This window comes from Protopterus annectens, chromosome 10.part0, assembly GCF_019279795.1.
Source record: "Protopterus annectens isolate FY-2018-M chromosome 10.part0, PAN1.0, whole genome shotgun sequence".
NCBI classification, from domain to species: Eukaryota; Metazoa; Chordata; order Ceratodontiformes; family Protopteridae; genus Protopterus; species Protopterus annectens.
In genome coordinates, this window is record NC_056744.1 from 60,765,287 (window position 1) to 60,787,907 (window position 22,621).

At 42.8% G+C, this 22,621-nt stretch overlaps 1 protein-coding gene across 1 annotated transcript in view; it reads right to left on the reverse strand.

Moving 5' to 3' along the window:
• The window catches only part of MYH10 (myosin heavy chain 10), a 2,709,460-nt gene that overhangs the window by 2,425,704 nt on the left and 261,135 nt on the right, over positions 1 to 22,621 (reverse strand). The gene's annotated exons all lie outside the window — the stretch shown is intronic.

Genomic DNA, 22,621 nt, shown 5'->3' on the forward strand with positions numbered 1-22,621 from the left:
TTAAATTTATCTTTCAATAAATATGGGGAAAAGATTGCTGCACATTGCTTTGGAAGGTCAGTTTCAAACTGTGTGAAAGGCCATACTTTTGAAGAGAAATTTAAACATTGAAATCTTTGTGGACAATAATCTGCTCCCCAAAGTGTTAAATTCCATTTTTAACCTTGCTGTAAAAAGTCTGTATAACATCCCTAGATATGCTTAAATTTACTGTTTCAAATGTTTCAGGACAATATTTAAGAGAATTCAAGAAAAACAATGCAGTCCAGTCCTAGCTGCCAGTAGAACAAGTATTAAAAAAAAAAAAAAAAAAAGCTATATATCGAGTAGATCTTTTCATCAGCAGTGTTTGGGATCTTGGTAGAGAGAAGGGAGACTCCCAATTGCCATAGCTAGAATTGAGATCTCATCCGAATGTGCAAAACCAGTGCTTCATGTCCCTGCTTCAAACAGTTGACACACACTCTTTGAAATTTGATTTTCACACACACACACACACACACACACACACACACACACACACACACACACACACACACACACCCGTGGGAAAGGCTAGCACAGATTTACTAAGTATTCCTCCTCCTGCCCAGACTACAAGGTATTTGAACCACTATCAGACATTCCAAAGCTAGCTACTCTAAGGCTCTTGCAAGGGTGCCGAATTATACTGAGTGAAATTAATATTAATACAAATGGTAGTTTGACTAACAGTAAGGCTTTGATGAGTGGCCAGAGCTATCACCAAGAAAAAAAAAAATATATATATATAAGTACTCTCAGAGGTTAAAATATTATCTAAAAGACCAGCTGCATTGAAAAGTTTGAATATATTTACTAATTAATAAAAGAACCTTGGAATATGAAGTATTTGTTTACAGTAAACCAGAGTTTGTCACAGGAAATATTAAAATAATACTGATGAATGGATTCACAGAGAAAAACAGTACTTAACTAATCTCACTATATTTTCCTGACTGATCTAAATAATTACTATTCCCTGGTTCTCTGGAAAATCCTCTCTTTTCATCATTCTTGATGAGCAAGGCAAGATGCAGTAGGTGAGGGGGTCCTTCTCTGTCAGGTTCCAAAAACGGACTGCAGTGAGACTTCAGTCTCGTCTAGTATTAAATATAATTTTTGTTCTAGATTACAGAATGCCATCACGTATGTCTGGTTGTCTGAATTCTGGTTCACCTACAACCCCCTTTACTAGAAACTGTCAAGATTTGGCAAATGTGTCGGTAATGCACACTTTTGCAGCTTCTGGAAGTCGTAAAACAATTTCAAACCTCCACACTTCCAAAGTAGCTATTAGTTCATCCCAAAGACAGTACAGAAAGCTTCCTGGTACAGACTTTTTGTGTCTGGCTTCATTGAGAACAGTAAGATGCAATCTTAATGGCCTAAGGCAGGTAATTTTAATTCGTAACTATTTTCAAAGTTAGGTGGATTGAGATTAACCTCTTATCTTTCAGTATTCTCTTTTAAACATATACATTGAAACAGTTACAATAATGCCATGTACATTTCTTTTTTTGTGCAGCAGGGCACATTATTGGTACATTTTTAACACACGCATCTGTAAATACATTTTTCAACACAAGCGTATGTGCAGGTCATTTTGATAAACAAATGACTTTTATAATTCTTTACAAAATTCCAGCTAGCTGTTCTGGCATATGTTGCACACTCACAGCCCTACTTTCTCCTCCTGGCATAGCCGGCAATGCCTCGTATCATCACAGGCTTCATGATGTCTCTCTTCACATAGTCTAGGGAGGTACATCTCAGCTCAGTTATAGTCACATGGACTATGACCGAGTCATACTGGTACTTGTCGTCCAGTAACCTGAGTGCCTGTGTAATGCGGTGGATCCTGGCCCCTGTTAAGCAACTCTCTGTGACTTTCTTCTTACCTCAGCCTCTTGAGGGAGACACAAGTACTTTTTGCAATGAAGTCTCTAAAGTCTAGAATATTTGATTGTGTGGTGGGCTTGTCTTATTGGCTTAGGCTTCATGAGATATGGCTGTATATGTTGGTTTGGGTGGTGTTTTTTTAGAGTGCTTTTGGGGCTGCTGAGAATATTTATCTGTACTTTGTTTAGGAGGTCTTTGGGGTTTAGGAATGTTCCATTTAAATGCCTCCGCATATGTAGGTCTGTCTGTGTATAATTGGTGCAGCATGTGTTCTACTGACAACCTGATTGACCTTTAGTGTTTTTATGTGAGAGCTTGGTCTCCAGTGACATTGTATAAATACATTTCTCACATACCATATCAGTTTGAGAGTAACTAGTCAGTAAACATGAGGCAACTTTTGCATTGTCTCATGATGGTGAAATCCACCAAGCTGGTAGTGGAGATAGTGGGAGAGGCCATATCCTTGGCAACAGATCATTTTTACTGATTTAGATGGTTAGAGTGAGAATATAACGTCAGTAGTATTTGGTTTGCAGCTCTGGGGCCAGTGATGGTCACTGCAAACTAGCTTTTCTGTGTGTTTGTCCTTTTAAACTAGGTGTTCTGTGTGCAACTAGGTATTGTTGAAACTTCAAGGGTGCCTTTACAGGAAAATGTCAGCTCAAGGTGTCTGAGTCTATACAGGGCACTGTCAAACACTTGAGGGGAAACCAATAAATAGACCCTCATTTATGGATGAAGCATTTAGGGAGATATGCTGAAGTTAGGTTAGACAGCAGCAAATCAAGCATTACTTACTGCAAAAAAATGAGCTCATCAAGAATGATGAAAAGAGAGGATTTTCCTGATTAGGCTACTAGTAGTACTGGTCTCACCACAGCTTCTCACTGCTAGAGTACAGTTCCCCTTTGCTTCTCTCACCAGAAGCAAAACAGTAGCACCAGTCTCAAGATGAAAAGCAGACCACGGTCTCTTTGGTGATCAACAATCTTGTCCTAGGGTTGGTAGTTTTCTTGTAGCCTTTTTCTGGTAGATGCCTTGAATACCAACCAGACCAATCAGGAGGGTCAAACCCAGACATATAACTGCCCACAAATATAAGCACAAATTTCAAGCTGGCAAGTATGACGCAGTTATTAGACCTTCCAGTGATCTGTAGAGTCCAGGAAATGGCCTTGTGTTCCATATATCAGCAGGAAGAAAACAGAAGCACTAATTGCAAGATGACTACTGAGAGGCACAGTGTGGGCTGTTCAATAATTACTGGTCTTGGTGTAGATGTTGCAGATTTTAAAGGTAAGATGGAAAAAAATGGTTAATATCTGGGGGGTTGCAGTGTGCACTAACCAGCTGAGTATGACAGAGGGGGTAACTTAAGCTTTGGCTATCTAAGAGGAAGGACACTAATTTTAAGAGGAACACTGAGATCAGAAGAAGTGGGCACTTTGTATTCTGGCTCTATGGAATACAGTGGGATGGCCTCTAAACTTAAAATTGCTGAATGGGAGTGATTTCACAAAATGATTTTGTGCTTTCTCACAGTAGCCTATGAAAGAGAAGAGGGAAGGAAATATATGACCAAATTAACGTAAGTGGCAGGCAGCTAGAAAGACAGTTGAAGTTAAAAACACAAGTGTCAGTGTGGGAAGGTGAAGAACTTTATTTGTTGTGCTACTCACAATGGAGACAGCTGTAGTCTATTTCCTAATTTAAATATGCAATTAAAAGCAGAATACAAGTAAAACATAGTGCAAAGAAAATAAATCACAGTATACAAAATAGAAGGCAGTGAAGCAATAAAAAGTACAAGAAAGCAAAAACTAACTTTTCCCTCACTGCCTGCTGTGGCAGAGACTGAGTGAGCTTTTCCAAGTTGATGCGCTTTGTGAGTAAAACATTTTTGTATGATTATGGTTGACCAGCAGCTGCTTGTTCTTGGTTCTGCTGTGCCATACAACTTGAAAGTGCTCATCTTGTTGCATTTTGTATAAAACTACTTTAAAATCTTAGAGGGGAAGAGTTTATTTTGCAGAATTGCTAAATGTCTTTTGAACCAAGATGTTGCAATCTTTTAACTGGGCATGTAGATGCACAGCTACCAGAGTGCTTCATTCCTTTACTAAGGTACCTACCCATGTGTAACATTTGCTTTGTAGCCATACTCTGTAGCTGTTGGACATATCCACTGACTTAAGCCAGGAGTCATTGTCTTTTGCTATTAATTTGACCCATTATTTGGTTTACAAAAAAATAATTTAATGTAAGTGTATATCTAAATTTCTTATGTTGCTATGGTTAAGACCGTTTGTCCTAGCTGCAGTATATGTATCTAATTATCCTTTAAATGGATGCAGTTATAGTTAAACCAAGTATTGGACCTGAAAGAGAATATTGAACTTTGTATTTGTTTTATTTTTTTGTTATAGACTGTTTGTGTCTTTCGGCTTTTCCCGGTTAGGGGTCGCCACAGCAGAACTCCGGTCTGCTAATGATTGGCAGTTGATTTTTACATACCGGCTTGCCAGGCCTAACGCACAACCTTCAACGAAGGTACGCCCATTCACACATGTCTCCACGCAGAAGACGCTCTAGCTGTGAATCGAACTGGACAGCGTCTTACTGTGAGGCGACAACGCTACTGCAGCACCACCACCGCAGGTCTTTTTTTTGTTGTTGTTGTAGACTAATTCATTAAATTGAAATACAGACCGCTGATGGTTGTAGTGCTGCATGTAACTGCGGTTGTGAAGGAATTATAGGACACAGACGTACCTAGAATTGTACACCTAGATCTTGTACAATACTTTGTTCATAAGTTGTGGTAGATAGTTTTGATAAATGTATAACTCTGTTGAGCAGATTCTTGAAAGCTGCTTAAGGTTATAAGCAAAGCATCAGTTCAAAGTTTTTCCAGCTGTTGCAACACTTGTATGTAATTCTACCTCTTAAGCTGTTTGATGATGTATTGTTGTTTGGTGACACAGTATAGCTCCAGTGTGGCTTGTGAATAGAAAGATTTCAGATTGACTTTGGGTGACGTGTGACATAAATTGACTTGCAGGCAGTCTTTATCTGCTGGGAAGAATTGCTGATCTAAACTGGTTAAGTGATCTGAACAGTTCCTTATACAGCTATTAAAGGGATAATAACTTTCTAAATTCCCTCCAAGTGACCTTTATTTTATCAGCTATTTGTGGCTGCAACTTTAGTGTTGCTTATGCTTCTCAGTGAACGTTAGTAGGGTAGGCTCTTCATTCCTTGGTGAGCTCATTTGAGGTGCACTATAAAAGCTGTGCAGTTTGGTAGGTATTTCATGTGATCGTTTCAGTATTTTGACCTCCTGTCACTTCCTTGCCTCAGTGGCCCTCTTCCTCTAGCCCTCGTTGTGCTTAAGAGTAAAATAGAGACTGCATTAAGTTTTGTTTCTGTTCATTTTTAAAGGACTTGCAGACTGTCTTTTTTGCCTCCCTTACATGTTCACAGGCCTTCCTTCAGCTTTGAGTCCACACAGCACAATGAATTACTTTGTCTTTCCTCTAAGACTTGACCTGAACTGAGAGACACCCCTAAAGAGCACATACCATTTCTTGCCAAACTGCTTTCCTGAATGGCTTAGAATGTTAATATACTGCAGTGTGAGTTATCACAGGAGATCTGTAATTAAGAAAAATAATTGCCAATTGTTCAGTTTGCTGGAAATGAATAAAAAAAATAATCATAAAACACATTAAGACTTGAGCACTTGGTTTACTAAGCAGAAACAGAATTCTGTAAGTTTTTAATTTAAACTTTACTGAAATGTTAATGTTAACTGACGTGCATGTAACTGCTGACAATGAAGAATGTTTTGTTAACATCTGAGGAACTGGATGGGGGATGTGAATGCTGGATAAGTGGAATAGTCCACCATCCTCCACCCCTCCAGTTGTGATATTACAGAAAATTTTCAATTGGGAACCATAGCTCATGCATTGTGGTCTTCCATTTCCACATTAGGGGGTTTATGTAAACACCCCTGGTGTCTGTCATCCTTTTTGTGTAGACGGCACTGTTGCTTACTCCCACAGTATTTTGACTTTGGTTGCCATTCATGTTAGCCTTGGAATTTCCTCATTCATACTTAAGACTATAGCCTTAAATTTCAACCCTGTTTGCAGAGCTTCTATTCTCCTCCCCATCATGTGTACACACACCGACAGACACACAGTATACTTCTTGGTAATGTCTGTCCCAAGAACCAGCTCTACTGGCATATAGGGCTAAATCATTGACTATGGCACAGGCCGCCCAGGTTTGACTAGCGACTGATGTCTGAGCTAGCAAGGGAGGGTGGGTGGAGCCAGCTACCATGCTGCTCTGAATCCCCAAGCGGAAGGCGAATGACAAGTGTGTAGCATATGGGGTGGGCACTGTGCTCACTAAACTACCATGTTGAGCTAACCTTTAACTCTGGGGGGGGGGGGTCTGGAAGCATGCACTTACATAGGGACGGTGGGGGGTCTGGAAGCATGCACTTGCATAGGGAGAGTATTTGGGCCCTGTGGGATGACATGGAGCGTACTTCCATTGTAGTTTTCTGTAGTGGCATGGAATGCACATTCCCCTGTCCAGAGATGGGATTTAAGACATTACAAAACCCCTCACTGTCAGGATGCTGACAGGGGCACACTACACTACACCATACACTTGTGGTTATCTGAATGAGCCAATGGCGGCCCTGCAGGACTGCTTTCCTACTAGTGTAGGAATTGAATGAGCCTTGTTCAGCTGGAGGGGTGGGTGTTGGATTGTCAGCAGACATGGGGCCAAAGTGTCATATGGAAAAATAAAAAAAATATTCTGTGTAATGTTATTTGGTTAGCTTGAGCATTAATAGCCCTGGGGTTGTTGTTTCTTTCGGCTTTTCCCGGTTAGGGGTTGCCACAGCGGAACTCTGGTCCGCTAATGATTGGCAGTAGATTTTTAAGTGCAGAGTTGCCAGCCCTGACGCACAACCTTCAGCGAAGGCACGCCAATTCATGCATGTCTCCACACAGAAGACGCTCTAACTGAGAATCGAAGAGGACACCGTCTTACTGTGAGGTGACAACGCTACCGCAGCACCACTACTACAGTACTTAATAGCCCTGAGGTGATTTTCTTTAAATAAAAAGAATTTTATAAAAGCATAGGAATTAAACTGTCAGCAAGTCTATGGAGGTGAGAGAGAGAGAGAGGGTGGGTGAACAGAGGGAGTTGAACTTGAGTACAAGCAGGGCAGATAGCATCATATCACATCAGTAGTTGCCACTAATGGTTGTCATATACAAAATAAAAAGTAGCATGTTTTACAAACAAGAACACAATGCACGTATTCAGTAGTGTATGTTGCAAAGCCCTGTGATGGGCTGTCATCTCATCCAGTTATTTTCTGACTGCTTGCAGTGATGGGCTTCAGCAGCCTTACACCCTGAATTTGGATAGAAAGGGGATATTGAAAAATGGCTAGGTATAACATACTGCCTTTAGTGGAAGTTGATGAGAGCCAGCTTGTTGAATATGGTTGTGACTGATGGTGTCTGAAAGCAATATTGGTCTGTTTGGCTTGTTTAAGCACGGAGTAGGAGGGAGAACTGTATAAGCGACTTAAAGCTCACAGTAAAATGGTAATACTAGAAGCCATTTACTGGATAGCTTGTAATGCAACAGTTGCACCATCTTGAGCAGGTTTGCCTTATTTTCTGGGCCTCTTGTACCATTTTATTTTAAATTTGTTTCACATAGTTTTATTTCTGAACTATAGACTACAGTGCAGTATTCGCTGTTGGAAAATCTGAGTTGTGCTAGATGGTTGGTGTGCTTACACAAGTTGTCAAAACAGTTATGGTGTGTAGATAAGAATGTAAAAAGCTATCCCATAAATTAATTTTGTATAGCATGTCTTGCATGGTAAATGTATGTGCCTGTCATTTTCTTAGCTGTTTACTGTATGAATGACCTGCAGCTCCTTGGCCTGTAGTGGTCAAACTGTGCCAGTCTGCTTTAATGACATGCAGCTCTATCTGGTTCACTGTTGGTTCTTTTCCTTGTAGTACTATTCATTTACTAAAGGTACATGAACTGTACACTCATCCGTTTTATTTTTGAGATGGTTTAAAAATGGATTGAGGAGACCTTGCCAGAAGAAGCAGCTAGTGGGATTGGGACCCATTTATGAAGGTGAAGGAGGTAGTGACCGACAGATGTACTTCTATTCATATGTTGCATTATTCGTAACATGAGGGAGTCTGCTGCCGGGAGACTCATTCGTCCGGCCAGTATACAAAGGTCTAATGCTACTGTAGAGTATGTATACCTAGAGAGAGGCACAGGAAGGCTTTTGAGGACTTTTTTCTCAAAAACATTTTGCACTTAAAAACAGAATGCTGCTTTCTGCACCACTCTTCTACTTCTCCACTTGCATAGAACTTTCCCACAGTGTTTGTCATGTTTTATGCTTAAATAGAGAAGTTCAGTAATAGTCACTGTTACAGAAGCATAAAGCTATATGATACTGCCAAAATGGTTGTACATCCAGCAAATATACAGAAGGTTTTGGGCACCTTCCATATGTACTTTTATGTCCAAGGCAGCATGAGGAGTTGATATGAAAGGTGGTTGGTTGTGTCAAATGAAGAGTACTGTCTGTGGTAGTCTATATTGCGACTTCAGGTTATGTAGTCTGCTGATATGTCTGCTTTGTAAGCAAGTACTTCTCCAGTGACCTTCCTTTTATTTATGATAAACTTTTGGTAAATTTACCTATGTCTAGCATAAAAGAAAATATCAGTTTGGGAGATTAATCCCTTTCAAGGATTCCTGCACCATCACTTTTTTTTGGGTGGGGGGGGGGGGGGATCTCAGGACTTCAGAGTGAGATTTCTTTCTCCTTTACCCCTAAGACTAACTTGCAATCAGCTTGACTGGTTTAACATATTTATGGAGGATAAAAGTGCCTGAAATCTCTTGCTCCATCCTTAAGAAAATAACTATTAAAGTGGGTCTTAAAGCTGTTGTGCTTTTGCTGGTCATCTGCTGTGGTCATAGTAGTCCGCAGATCATCAGGTCAGTGTTCCCAACCCTTCTGGTGTTCTGTGGGATACCACTAAGGGTCAGGAACCAGGGTAATCCTCCAAGACCATATGTCAGACACAACACAACAATGAAAGTAGGATAGATACTACAATGAAATGCTTTCAGGAATTTTAGTTTAGGAGCTTGAAGTAGGACAGCACTGTGTCTAATATCACACTGGTGTGCGGGGGATGGGGTATTTAGCAAGTAAACAAGTTGCCCTAATAGACCCCTCCCACACTTTTAAACATGTTTTTAAACAGTTATATAAATGGAATGGTGAATTTCTACACTTTATTCTGTTTTTCAAGTACTACTTGGATCGCTTGATTGTGTGTATTTAATAAAGAAGACTGTACTTGAACTACCTTGTGCTTCCCTAGTTTTATTAGTATATTTATAGTTTTGGAAAGTTTTTAAGGTATTTCTATCACCTGTTAGGTGGGATATTCACAGTATGTTTTTTATTGGGTGCCTGAACTCTAGGGAGTCTTAGGTCTTCCACACGGAGAAGTTTCCTCATTTGTTTACTGGCATTTCACGGTTTTTGGTTTGGCCATGGAATAGAGTACCAGTTCCACAGTCTGTCCGTCCTTGCCACAAAAAGAAAAATGTAAGTAAATAGCTTTTGCCACCACAGCAGGGTAGCAATTTGCCTCAGCTGCAGGTTGATGATTCTGCTGTGGCCATATGTTGTATCCCAGACCACTCATCTTTGCACCTACAGCTACTGCAGATTGGGGGATAGCCTCATTCTCAGTGGCTTTTTGGGTCCAGTCACTGAGCAAGAGAGAGCCACTCATCTCTGAGAGAGGGAAAAGGCAAAGTTTCCATGGTGTCAGAATGCTGTATTTACCCTGAAGAAGCTGCTGCCGCCACCATTACTAACATGGTTGGCTCCATTTTATTTATTTCTTTGTTTACCGGGAAAGCTTGACTGGGTAATACCCATTTTCAGAGGAGGCCTGGGGAAAAAGCTTCTTTTGTTTACATTACATTATACTTCTAATAGTTACATTTCTGTTTACATTTATACACCTACAGTAGTTTTATACATTCAAAGATTTTACTGAGGGTAGCATGCAACTTAGTGGAGTGTACAGAAAGCAGTTATGTATAAATTGCTTTGTCATTTCAGTGATAGGTTGAGAGTATTCTGTTTAAGGAGCATATTGTACGGTGAGCACAAAGTCTTAATCTGGTGATGAGCATGTGCAGAACCAGGATTCGTTAAGATGTTGTTTAAGCAGTGGTTTAAAACTAATGAGTTTGAGAGTTTTATTTATGTGAAGTTACTATTCTAGAGTTTAGCAACATACTGGGAGTAGAGTGAGACTCCTGCTCCATTATTTGACTTATTTGTGAGTAGTAAGAATTTACTAGCACAAAAGTCCTTTGCTGGACAGTAGGCCAGAAATGTTTTTTAGTGCAAGGCCAATGAGTATGTATGCTGTAGTTGTGATATTATGTAGTTGTGCAGTTCAAGACAGTTTAATTGCTTTAAGCTATAACAGTGGCGGGCCCTATGAGGGAGATTGGTGGCAAAATTTACTATTTTTATTGTAGCAGGAGGCAACTTTCTTTGAGTACTTGTTAGGATAAGAGCAGCATATAAGAGTTGGCAGTAAGAAGGTGGTGGCTAGAGTTTTTCTTGCAGAATATGTAAGATATCCATTGATCCTATAAAGGGCGTTTAGTTTCTGGTGTGTAGGTTTAATGGTGTGCAGTATGTGCTGGTCATATTTGAGATGGTCATCTATTGTAACGAGTAGATGTTTACTGTGAGTTTCAATGACAGTATTTACTGAGATTATGGTGAAAGTTTGCTTTTGATTTTGGCAACCTTTTGATGTAAAAAGCATTAACTTAGTTTTCCTGGGGTTGAATTGGAGGTGTGATTCTTTGAACCAGGTTTCTTCAGAGGAGAAAGACTTTAGCATAATAACTTGGAGCTTCTTTATTGTTGAGGCTGCATATATTGAGTCGTCTGCATACTGAACTAAACTAGCATGGTTGAGTGGTCATTATTAATAAATATATTAAATAGGAGAGGACCCAGGTTAGAGCACTGAGGGACACATATAGTAACTGGTTGAAAGGATGAGTAGGTTTGTTGCCATTTAACAACTTGTTGCCTTCCAGATGGGTAACTAGGTAACCATGACAGAGTTTTGTGACAGTCCTATTGAGGAGAGTTGAATGGGTAGTTGCTGGTGTAAGACTGTATCAAATGCCTTTGACAAGTCTAAGAATGCGTGGACACAAGCAGGCCATTTTTCTATGTTGGTTTATTACTTTGATAAAATGTAGTAGAGCAGTACTGGTGCTGTGCTGGGGTCTAAAGTTGTTTCTGAGAATAGATTTGAGGTTTCCTATTGCATTAGCTGTATATGGATGCATTTCTCAATATTTTGTAGAGGGGGGGAATCCCTATTGATCTGTAGTTATTAAACTCTGTAGATGTGCCACCTTTGTGCAGTGGTGTGATGTACGATTTTTTTTCCCCATAGTGATGGGACATATCTCTGCTGTGGACCTATTAATTAGTATGGACACAGGGAAGGCTATGACTTCTGTGGGTAGTTTGTCTACAGTTAGAGGTTGTAGTTTAAGGAGCTACTTCAATTTTAGTAGAGTAACCACCTCACTCATAATGAACAGCTATGGGTAGTTTTGGTTGGACAGGGGTAGAGAGAGGGGGCAGATGTATTAAAAGTCTGAGAGAATATTGGTTGTGTAAAGTAGGAATTAAACTGTGTGGGTATAATCTGTCATATTGCCTTTTGAGAGAGAGAGAGTGGTGGTCTTGCCCTGCTGGAGTAGTTTAAGTGATGACCTAAAATGTTTTTGGTTGTTTTTTTGATGGTCTTGTAGGTTGGTGTAGTACGTTTGCTTGTCCTGTTTGACTTGGAGTTTTGCAATGTTTCTAAGATGTCTAAATTGCTGGAAGGCATTTTGAGTTTTATTTTAATAATCAGTTTTTGTCAGCCATGGAGCAGGGTTGGACTTTACTTTTTCTTTTTTTTTTTTTTTTTTTTTTTTGTTATTGCATACTGGTCCTGCTTTAAAGATCTTTAAGAATGTTAATGTTCTGCAGCTGTGTCTAGTGGCATTGTTCCAAGTGCTTTCCAGTTGTATTGTTTCATTAAAGATGTTCTTTGTGTTTCACTGTTGCAGTCATTACATTTGGGTAATCTGCTGGCAGGTTGCCCTCAGTCGGCCTGATTAACAAAGTCTTGGGTCCTGCGTCGGTTGTTGTCCCTTCTTCCATGACGTCAGGTTGTCAGGGGTATAAAACATGCAGCCAACGTCATTACATCAGTCTTTCTTGCCGCGCGGTGCCCAAAGCAGAAGCAGTTTGCAAGTGCCGGTCGGCAGACTCCTGAAATTTTCGTTTTTGAATTTTAGAACCGAAGCCTTCAACTAAAAGCCAAGTACCCCACTGGGGAAACTTTTTCTTGCTCCTTACCGATGTCAGTACAAGTTAATAATTGCATTACTTGTGGGAAGCAAATACCTCATAAGGATTTTCATTTGTACTGTATTCCTTGCCCCGACCACAGTGTACCTTGCTGTCGGTTTTGTGCTAAATTTAATCAACGCACTATTAAACGTCTGCATATTTTTGCTTCTAAATATTTTGGCTCATGATTTAATTATCCAGAAATGTCTGTTAGCAGTCCGACTACCAGAATATCTAAAAACGCAAAGAAAAAGACAGAGACAGACCGTCGAGGTCCAAAACTGATAAGCCAGTCGCCAGTTCACCGGTACTCAGTAAGGTGCTTTCGCAGCCCCTGATACCCGCTAGTTCTGATTCGCAGGCCTCTACTGAGACCCATTTGCCATGACATGCTTCAGTTCTGGACCCTGCAGATGTCTCTACCTTAAATGGATCTGGAGCCGCTGTGCAGGCACCGGCTTCTGAGGGTGTTTTCAGGCCTACAGATTTATATATTAGACAGACGTCATCTTCAAAACTAAGGCCAAAATCAAAATCTATGTCTAAAAAACTGATGCCTGGCCCACATGTGCAGGCCCCTATGCCTAAAAAACAAATGATCAAAATGGCTGAAGATTTAATTACTCTGATCAGGGGTAGCCAACCCCCTCCTAAGAGGCTTAGGCAAGACATCGATTATGAATCTTCTGAACAGGATTCTATTTTTTCTGACTCTTGTAATGAACAGGATTTGTCTATACCTACTTATGAGGACTCTGATGCAGAAGATTCCATTCCTTCTGCCCCCCCCCCCCCGAGGATTTTTCTTTTGGGGAAACTTTATATACCTTAAGGGAGCATTTCCACTGGGAAAGTCAGGATTTCTCTGAATCTAAAAAGAGACTTGGGGGTTTTCTTCCTCCTCAGCATAGGCCTTTGGCTATACCTGCTGTTCTTGAGATTGTAGATGTTTTTTTCAGAATCTAGTATGGCTCCTGATTCTCTGCCTCCGGCTCCTTGTAAGCCAGACAGATACTATAGGGTTCCTGACTCTCACAAATTCCTTTTCAAAAATCCTATTGCAGATCCTGAAACCATTTCTCATGGTCCCAAGGGCATTAAGGCCTCTACTGCTAAAATTCCTACCCCTTCCGTTAGAGATTCCAGGGCACTGGATAGATGGGGTAAGAAGGTTTACACTTCTGCAACCTTGGCAATCGGAGCTTTAAACTGTCAATTTCATATGCTTAAATATCAACAGCATATTATAGGACTGCTTAAAAAAAATGATGTGAAGTTGTTCAATCTCGCCGTTTGTTCTTACACGTGGGTTCGGAGCCGATCCATCGGCACTGAGTGAGCTGCTTTCCAAGCTCCAGATCTCTTAAAAGCTCGGGCACAGTCCCTAACCCATGATGCTCTGCTGCCAAACCCCAGATCTAGTTTGCCGCTGCAACGGATCACACGATTTTCTGAAGAAGCTCGGGCCAGTAATCTTTTTATTATATATTTGCATATTTAGACTTCTAATATCTATCAGGGATCTGATATTTAGTGAGATAATCTAAACTGGTATTTTGTTTTTTAGTTCGGAGCGGTTTGCTCCTAGGCCTTTAGCCTTCTTGATTTACTCTACTTGACAGGGCTCTGTCAAATTTAATACTCTATCCCCTTATATTCTGTATTGAGCATTGGTTATTGCAGTTCAGGGATCTGAACTTCTAAGCTGTTTTTGTGATGGTATTGGACAATTTTTCATAATGTCAGAGAAGCAGAAATCTGGTTTTAAAGTGTGACGGTGGACAAAAGATGTCCATCATGGATAGTCATAGTTCTTGTGTTTATTGTTTGGGTCTGCTACATTTACAGGAGGATTGCTCCATCTGCCATTTCTTCAGTGGCAGGGTGTTATTAGAGAGGAGAAGGAAATTGGTAGGTAGAGGACTGTTGAAATCAGGATATATTGGATAAGACTGACCAGACCTCAAAGTCCTCGTCTAAGGTGTCTTCAGAGCACAAGTCTTCAGGCTCCGAGCACCTCTGGCAAGACTCTGTTGCCGGCTCCACAGCCTTCGGAGCCATGCACAGAGATCTTACCTCGGAGCCAAGTCATTGTGTTGGAACCGGTGTTGGAGGTTTTGAAGTCTCCAATCCTTAAGTCAGTTGCTTCTTCCGCTCCTTCGACCAGTTCTTCCGGTGCCCTTTCTGACATCGATGTGGACCGAGTGGTACAGAGACTTTTGGTGAACCCGGCCCTGGCCAAATTGCTTGCAGCTTCGACCCAGTTGGCTTCGAAGCCTACTATCCCTCCTTCCATGAGTTCTGCTCTTCCTCTGAGGCCAGTTGAGCCTTCAGAGCTGGAAAGAGAGGATCCGATAGTGGTGGAACCCTCTGAGCCGAGGCCTGTTCCAGTGCTCTCTGCTCCTTCAACCTTGACTACTTCCGTTCCGATCGAAGAGTCATTGTACCGACACTTTCTCGCTGGTCAGAGAGGGGGCAGTCGAACCGATGCTTCAGTTCCGACTCTCACTCTCGGGGATTCGGCGCAGAGGAGCTCTGTTCCGTCCTCTGGTGTGGAGCCCGTGGTCTCTACCCCTGGGAGGCTACCGTCTTCTTCTGAACCGGCAGACTCCTCGGGTTGGGAAACCGGTGCCTTCGATACCATGAGGAAGGTCATGTCTGCTAAGACCCTCACTTCAGTTCCTTTCTCTTTCTCCACTAAAGGGCCGCACTCTAGCTCTACACCACAGGTTTCCACTAAGCGTCGAGACCCAGAGCCTCAGGTAACCCCATTGGGCGACCCCTGCTTACTGAGACTTCACCAGATGGGCCCCCACTGATGAAGTTTCCAGGAAAAGACTCTGTAAGAGGAGGCATTTAGACCCCCCCCCCGGGAATCCTTAACATCAGACACCGACTTGGAGGAATCAGAAGGGTCCCCACAGTCCTCCCCTGAGGATGTTTCTTTTGCAGACATCCTTAAAATACTAAGGCAGAGCGGTGACTGGCAGTCCCTTACCTCTACTGAGGATGAGTCTGTGCTCTTGAAGGCTTTTGGGTCTCAGCCCTCCACCACCTGGTTTACTCCGCCTTTCGATGAATTAATGGACTTGATCGCTCAAAAGGCGTGGGAGTCTCCTGATTCTATGGAACCGGTCCCTCGGAGGCCCAACAAATTTATCACCTGCCCTTAAGAGAAGTCCTTTCTCACAAAAGGGGTTCCCATTGATGCCGTGGTGGTGGCGGCGGCAGCCACCAAGAAAGATGTCAGGCACCTCTTTCTCTGTCCATCCTCCTAATAGAGATTCCAGGATGGTGGACAGATGTGGGAAACGCTTCTTTAGTTCTGCGACGTTTGCAATGAGATCGCCATTTTACCCATCTTCAACGAAATCTCCTAAAAGTGCTTGGAGATGCTCCACAGGGCAACACAGGTAATGCTGTCTCCCAGATAGTGACGGCACAGCTTAACACCATTATAAACTCATCCATGAGGCTCATTTCTTATGCAGCCGAGGGATCGAGCTGGGCAGCGGGTTCAGCAATAGCTGTGTGGAGACCATGCGCTTATGTTCCTTTGCGGAAGCCTTCAAGTTTTCCTTTGTGAATACCGCATTTGATGGCTTTTCCTTGTTTGGGCCCGAAGTCAAAAAGACACACTCACTAGGTGTGAGCAGGAAGGAAAGAGACTCTATCTGCCATAGGAGTCCGTTTTTCCAACCCCACTAGACCGTACCCCAAAGGGCAGAGAGGTGGAAAAATGTGGTTCCGAAAGTCCCAAGGAGCTTTCCAGAACACGCGTAGTGAAACCCCCTCCAGGGGCAGAGGAGGGGGGTATAATGGTAGACACCGCCTAGGCAGCAGAGGGGGTCCGCAGAACCAGGGTGACAGGGAGCAGTTCCCTGGCAAATCCTATCAGCGCTCCTGAGAGGAGGCCCGACCGTCCTACTGTGGAGGCAGTCAGGGGTCACTTAGCTTTATACCAGACACCTGGTTAGGAATTGCATTAGATTCCTGGGTAAAAAAGCATGATCACCAGAGTCTACATCATTCCCTTTTCAGAATTCCCTTCCATCCAGACAAGAATCCCAGACGTTCGACCCAGACTGCGGAGTCTAACAGCCGTAGAAATTCAGAGGTTGCTGGAAAAAAGTCATCCAACCAGTCCCGGCAGACCAAATAGGATCCGGAACTTACTCTAGGTTCTTTTTAGTTCCAAAGAAAACAGGGGACTGGAGGCCCATCTTAGACTTCAGCAATCTCAACTCCTTTGTCAAAAAGGAAAAATTCCAGATGGTCACTTTTCAGTCGATAATCCTGTTTCCCGAAACGGGCAATTGGATGTGCTTGATAGATCTCTAGGATGCGTACTTCCACATAAAAATGGCCAGGCCATCTAGAGATCACTTGCGTTTCCGGCTGGGGGCCAGTCACTACCAATTTCGAGCTCTGCCCTTTGGTCTCAGCACAGCCCCCAGAGTGTTCACCAAATGCATGGCAGTTGTCACAGCTCACCTGAGATGTTTAGGATTCCGGGTGTTTCCATATCTCTACAACTGGCTCCTCACCGCCACCACCAGGCATCAACTGATTCACGCCAAGGATTACACTATCAGCCTGTTCTCCCAGTTGGGCATAACCTTAAATTTCGAAAAATCTACTTTATCGCCATCACAGCGTATTTCCTTTATAGGAGCAGATCTAGACACCACCACCGCCCTGGTCAGATTGCCTCAAGAACAAGTAATCTCTTTACGAAACCAAGTATCCCTTTTGTTGATGGAAAAGAAAGTCCCTGCATTCCAAGTTCTGAAACTTAGGCACCATGGCAGCGACTCTCATAGCAGTCCCTCTGGGGCGCATGCACATGAGGATACTCCAGTGGTTACTCTTCACACAGTGGTGTTAACAACGTGTAATGTCACACAAGATTCTGCTGACAAATACTTGCAAAAAGGACCTCTTTTGGTGGTTGAACAGCCACCAAGTTACTGTAGGTCGTCCGTTTGTACCCCCCCCACACACACACAGCCACAGTGACCACGGATGCCTCCCTGATGGGGTGGAGGGGGGGCTGTGTCAGGGAAGAACTGTCCAAGGTACTTTGTCAGAGATGGAATCCAGTTTGCACATCAATGTCTTGGAGTTGAGAGCAGTGTTCCTAGTGTTGCAACAATTTCATGACTCTCTACTTCAAGAGATGATTGCAGTACAGACAGACAACATGTCAGTAGTCTGGTACATCAACAAGCAAGGGGGAACCAGATCTTACCCCTTATGCCGAGAGGCCCTGAAAATTTGGCAGTGGGCTGTATCCACCGGGCGCTTCCTGATAGCAATGCACATCCCGGGGTCATCCAACGTGATAGCGGACAAATTGAGCAGAGCCATTCTATTGCCTCACGAGTGGTCCCTCAAAGAACAAGTGGCGGAAAGGATATTCCGCAAATGGGGCCAGCCTTGCTGCGACCTTTTTGCATCCCCGATGAATGCCAAATGCAGAAGCTACTTTGCCCTATACCCTCCACCGGGGGACATCCCAAGGGACGCAGTTGTACACGATTGGCCCTCGGGTCTCCTATATGCCTTTCCTCCATCCTTGCTGATACCCAAATTTTTACAGAAAGCCAAAAGTCTTGGAAGGACTGTTATTCTGATAGCCCCGTTTTGGCCTCGGTAGATATGGTTCCCCTTCCTTCAACAATACCAAGTGGAAGAACCTTGGGTTCTGGACCCAGTGCCAGACCTTCTCACTCATTCGTCGGGAGTTCTTCACCCCTCTCTTGTATCCCTCAAACTGACAGCTTGACTGCTCCACTTCCCAACCTAGCCAGGTCTCATGATTTGTTTCCCGTGGTTCAGCATATTATGGTTTTCTCGCATAAAGTCTCCACCAGGAAACTATATAACAGTAAATGGAAACGATTTGATCATTGGGCTTCTCAACATGGTATTGATCCCTTTATCGCCCCTATTCATAGCATTCTGGAATTTTTGACTTCACTTTTCCACAGTGGTGCGGCAGCCGCTACTGTAAGGGTTCAATTGGCTGCCGTATCTAACTTCCATGTGGGATGCGGAGGTTCTAACATTGTCCCACAGATTATGTAAAGCCTTTTTTGAAAGGGACTCATCACCTTCGACCCCCTGTCAGACATCCGATTACTCCCTGGAATCTAAATTTGGTGCTGTCTTAACTCATGCTTCCCCTTTTTGAGCCCGCATCTTCTTGCCCATTGAAGTTCCTTTCTTGGAAGACAGTTTTCTTAGTGGCCCTAGAGTTTCTGAACTTCAAGCACTCTGTTAGACCCTCATATTTGGTCTTTTGACCGACAGGGTGTCTCTAAGAACAAATCCATCCTTTCTCCTAAAGGTCTGTTCCAAAGCAAACTTGAACCAGTCCATTACTTCCCACTTTTTTTAGGCATCATGCCAGTAAATTGGAATACGTGTTGCATAAGCTTGATGTTCATAAGATTTTATTTGGACAGAACAAAAGGATTCAGAAAATCAGATCAACTATTTGTTTCCCATGCAGAGACAATAAGAAGGGCCTTTCGGTATCCAAAGTTATGTTGTCCAAATGGCTTTCTGATTGTATAAAGTTTGCGTATTCTTCATCCCATCAACCTTTAGAAAGTGAAGTGAAAGCTCATTCTACCAGGGCTGTTTCTACATCCTTAGCTCACGCAGCTCTTTTACCTTTGGACACCATTTGTGCAGCTGCTACTTGGTCCAAACCTCATACATTTATTATTCCTTACAAAGTGGACAGGGCCTCCAGGGACAGGGCTTCATTTGGTTCCACCATTCTCAGGAATGTACTCCCGTGAGTCACCCAGAATTAGGGTGCTTGGGATGCTACCCAAATGGCGAGATTGAACAACTTCACATAAAGAAGTTATGTTCTTACCATAGCGTTCCATGTGAGTTGTTTATCTCGCCTTTGTTCTTACACTCCCTCCCATCTCCCCCCTCCATGTTCTGGAAGAACGGGTATGGCTGGTGGTCTGTTTGATCTTACTAGTATCCTCTTGTCAGCCAGGTTATCTTTTAACTAATTGTAAATAGTTACTTTGTTATATTGGGTTGCTTAGTTGTGTTTCTTGCTGGTTTCAGCAAACTAGATCTGGGGTTTGGCAGCAGAGCATCATGGGATCGGGACTGTGTCTCGAGCTTCCAAGAGATCTAGAGCTTGGAAAGTGGCCGACTCTGAGCCAATGGTTCGGCTCCGAACCCACGTGTAAGAACAAAGGCGAGATGAACAACTCACATGGAACGTTATGGTAAGAACATAGCTTCTTTTTAATTTCTGACTGTGTGGAAAATAAAGATTTACAGGATTTATTGCATTCAGCTGAACAAGTTTGAAAGCATACTTTGCAATGTGGTTTTGATTCTTTGGAGGACTCCTGCAGGGCTGCTATAACTGGGTCTGTGTTAAGAAGGCATGCTTGGCTCAAAGAGCAAACTCTGCCTGATCATGTTAAAGCAAAATTGTTGGATGCTCCTTTACAACAGGACCGTCTTTTTGGTAATAAGGCTGAAGAAGTTTTAAAAAATATGGAAGATAAAGCTAAATCTATGCAAACTGTGAAAGATTTCTAACAAAACAATGGGGTGCCTCCACCTCCAAATCTGGAACCAACAAGGCACCTCCCTATGGTAAACAGTCTTAATGACTTCCCTCTACACTCACCAAGCACTTATCTTTTAGCCGCCTCTTTGGAGGGAAAGCTGGCACTTCATGCAAGAAACTGGCAACTTATAACCCAGGACAAATGGGTTTTAAATATAGTATCCCAGGGATACAGATTTCATTTCCACACATTGCCAATCCCAAACGGATGGCCAGACCTGCCCCTAAATGAGTGGGCAGAGGCCCAGAAACAAGTTCAGTCCCTCATGAACATGGGGGCTATTCAGCCAGTACCAGAAGAGGAAAAGGGACAAGATTTCTATTCAAGACTTTTCCTGGTACCAAGAAATGACAAATCATGGCGTCCAATTCTGGACTTATCCACTCTAAGCACTTTTCTGGACATTCCAAAATTCAAAATGCTGGTTCTTCAACGGTTACTACCTATGCTAGGCAAAGATGCCTGGTTGGTAACTCTAGACTTAAGAGGCTTACCTGCATATCCCAATCAGGGAATCTTGCAGAAGATTCCTTCGCTTCAATGCAGGCCACTTACATTACCAGTTCTCTGCACTGCCCTTTGGTTTATCTACTGTGCCCAGGGTCTTCACAAAGTACCTGGCTCCAGTAATTGCATTTTGCAGGCAAAGAAATATTCAAATATATCCATGCCTGGACAATTATCTAATTTAGGCAGAAAACAAGGACATTCTTCTAAAGCATCTGGCGTTTGTAAAAAGGGTTCTAACTTGTCTAGGGTACACCATAAATGAAAATAAATCACAACTGGTACCCTCTCAAAAAATTACATTCCTGGGTGCAAGCTTTAATACAACTGCCCAGACGACTTGCCTTATGCCAGAAAAGCAAATTCAATTGGTGACTTACTTCAAACAGGTGGCCACAAAAAACCTGCTGTCTGCAAGACAAATTCTGCAAGCCTTGGGGTTCATGGCCTCCTGCATTCTTCTAATTCCATATGCAAGACTGCATATGAAGAAACTTCAGTGGTACTTAAAAAGTTTATGGAGTCAACATTGTCACAGCCTAGAAACAATGATTCCTATCATACCTTGCCTGCAACTAGAGTTCCTATGGTGGGCAGAGGCCTGCCACCAAAACAAGGGACTGCCATCAGCTCCACTCCCTGCCGCCCAAACCCTAACTACAGACGCATCAGACTATGCTTGGTGGGCTCATCTGGCAGGGAAGTGCATTCAGGGTAAATGGAGCCCAAATCAAATGCACCTTCATATCAATCAGAAAGAGATGCTAGCTGTACAGAATGCACTGACAGCCTTCAAGGACTACCTTCATCCAGGACAATTAATGATAGACAACACCACAGTTATGTGGTACATAAACAAGCAGGGGGGGGTACACATTTCTACCCCTCTTTGCAGACTAACTATGGTATTGTGGAACACTGCTTTGACCTACCAAATAAAACTACAAGCTCAATTCCTGCCAGGATAGCTGAATACTCTGGCAGACAAACTAAGCAGAATTCTTATGGACCCACACGAATGGAAACTGGAACCATGAATTTTCAACATGTTGACACACAAATGGGGGGGTCCAGACATAGACCTCTTTGCCTCACTCCAGAACTATCAGTTGGGCAAATTCTGCACAAGAATTTATCACAAAAAAGCTTGGAAAGTGGATGCTCTTTCATTCAGCTGGAAAAACCTTTTAGTCTATGCCTTTCCACCTCTGCCTCTGCTCTCCAAAGTCGCACTAAGTGTCAGACTGGACAAACCAAAAATGATTCTGATTGCTCCAGACTGGCCTCGCCAACACTGGTACCCACTCCTGCGCAATGTGTCACACCTTCCTCCATGGCACCTCCCTCCGACACCTTGCCTACTGTCTCAGCAGAACTACCAAATTCTGCACACTCCGCTCCAAACTTTGAATCTTGCAGCGTGGCTGATCATCTAATTTCACCCTTGGCATCCCTCAGCAAATCTGCGATGGATGTCATTTTGGAAGCTAGAAGACCTAGTACTAGAAAATCTTTTATGCTGACAAATGGAAAAGATTATGTGCCTGGAACCAATCACAAGGAATAAGCACAGCACTGCTCAATATTCCTCCGATTCTACAATACTCAACTAAGATGCTTCACAAGGGCCTATCATTTTCTTCCATAAAAATCCATGCCTCTGCCATTTCAGCTCATTACAACACAGAACTTCCCCTCTTCTCTCATCCTCTGCTAAAGCAATATTTCAAAGGGGCCAGAAACTTAAGACCTCCCAGGATAGCGCCAACCCCTGCATGGGACCTCAGTTTTGTTTTGGAAAAACTCACTCTCCCTCCTTTTGAGCCAGCTGCTACTGCAGACCTCCGATTTCTCTCCTGGAAAACAGCTTTCCTTTTAGCAGTCACTTCAGCTAGAAGGATCTCTGAATTACAGGTTCTTATGGTAGTGGAGCCTTTCATTATTTTTCATGCTGACAAGCGTGTCTCTCAGGACCAATCCATCTTTCATGCCTAAGGTGGTATCCAGTGTGGCTCTC